Consider the following 2261-nt stretch of genomic DNA (forward strand, 5'->3'; position numbering starts at 1 on the left):
TATCCCGTATTTATTGCGACAAAGCTACATGGCCTTGATACCAGCGCGAAGAACTTTCGCGCTGAGGAATTTTTTATCTCGATGCTTTTTCAAGCATCGATGGTATAGTGGCAACAATAAGCGAGATAAAGTCTCGCTTATGCAAGCCTGGAGCGCGTTCATTCGCAATGTCAATGACATTGGACGCGAAGCCTGGCTTCAAAGACTTAACGCGAATCGCGTTAAGTCTAAGAAACGAACTCCAACCGGTGCAAAGTAAAAATTGCATCGGTTGTCACGTGAGGCTGGGTTTCCATGTCTCACGTGGAGTAATCGCTGTCCGTGTTGTGTTGACAACTCGAAGAGGGTAAAAGGGGATGTCTATTCCTTTCTTCGCCCTGGGGATGGGCTCGCATCTCCATCAAGATGCGCAATGCGATGACGTTTTGTAATCGATTTACCAGCGTAAGGGGCGCCTGTATTACGACGGAGCTTCTGATCCATCGGATGGTTCCCGTCATACTGACGGACGAGGTCCTAAACGTCAACAGCCATCCAGGAACGAGGCTTTCAGCTGTCTTGTAAAGGTGGATAACCGCGCCATCGAACAAGATAACCCGTTTGCTGCCTGGTGATTCGAATACGTTCCACAAGGAAACGTTGACCTCCGTGGAATCCACTAATGGTTGTGGCGGACGAGGGAAAATTAGATCCGACCCATGAGTCGGATCTAGAGTCGAAGATCGACAAACTCGATCACTTCCTCCATAATTTGGAGAAGGGACTTGATCACGAGCGCGGTAAGCGTCACTCGTTAAAGCAGACGGTGCAGGCTCACCATATCGAACGGTTAAAAGACCGTTCGAAGAGTGCGTACTCCGTGTTGGAGTACGAACGGAAATTTCACGCTCTCCGTGATGAGCTGTCTTCTGCTCATCGCGGTTTCTAGAATTTACAGACCCGGTGTGAGAATCTCCAGATTCAGCATGAGAATCTGGTTTGTGACCACAAGAATCTTTTAGGGATTCTTGAAAAGGGTGGTCGGATCCGTCCTCCGAAGAGACCGCGTACTATTGGTACGGGCGGAGCCAACCAACGTTAAACGTAGGATGCGTTCGCATCCTTCGTGGCAATTCTATTGTGTACTGCATTGCCTCTGCCATGCAGTACACGGAAAGGCCCAATGGACTTGAATAGTAGTTTACTGCTTCTGTCGGAAGTGGTAGAGGTTGGAGAGGTGCACGGGATGAAGAGCTAGGCTTCACCAGTTGATACACCTCGCAAGCACGAATGTACTTGCGCACGAACTGATACTGGCGGGGCCAGTACAAGTCGCGACATACTGTGAAATAAGTTTTCTCACGTCCAAGATGCCCACTTGTTGGTGCATCGTGACATTCATACATGATGCGCAAGCGAGATAAATTTCACTGTCGGCGCAGCCGACTCGAAGTAGGGTCGCGTGAAAAAGCATCAGTGACGACATATAGTCGTTCTGGTATATATTCCACGGAGAATTTATTCTCTGCGAAGAAGTATAGTCACCTCGATATTCTTTGCGAGAGGGGTCGGCTGTTTACGGCCGTGCGTGATGACGCATTGTCTGTATATACGATGAACGGTCTATCTCCTCGGAGATAGACCATAAACTTTGCCGGTGCAAATTACATGGCAATGAGTTCCTTGTCGTGCACTGGGTAATTGTGTTCAGCTCGTAGCAGCTGACGCGATTGGTAACAGACGGCGCGCTCCGCGCCGTCCGTATCGTATTGCATTAACGCACAGCCGATTGCGAAATCGCTGGCGTCACGGACCACATGGCATGGTCTTTCTTGATCTGCAATCTCCAATATGAACGATTGCATCAAGCTTTGCTTGATACCTTCAAAAGAACGCTGACAATCAGCGTTCCATGGCCATTTCTCGTTTTTTTCAAGAGACGAGAGAGATGAACTGTCATCTCGGCATAATTGCGGGAGTACTTGTGCAAGTACGCCGCTATAACCAAGGTACTTTCTAAGTCCTTTGATATCGACTGGAACTGGCCAGTCGGTAATTGCCTTGATCTTTTTGAAATCAGGGCGCACGCCGTGTTCAAAGAAGATGCACCCAAGAAGTGGTATTTCGCTTGCAGCGAATATACACTTCGCATAAGTGTAAGAACCTGACGAAGGTGATTTTTATGAACTTCCTTGTCCGTCTTTCGGTCCATGGCCCGGCTATGGACGAATACATCGTCGAAATAACTCGGTGCGGAATCTCGCACTTGTCTGAACAGATTT

Source organism: Bremia lactucae, linkage group LG11 (assembly GCF_004359215.1).
Source record: "Bremia lactucae strain SF5 linkage group LG11, whole genome shotgun sequence".
Taxonomy (NCBI): Eukaryota; Oomycota; class Peronosporomycetes; order Peronosporales; family Peronosporaceae; genus Bremia; species Bremia lactucae.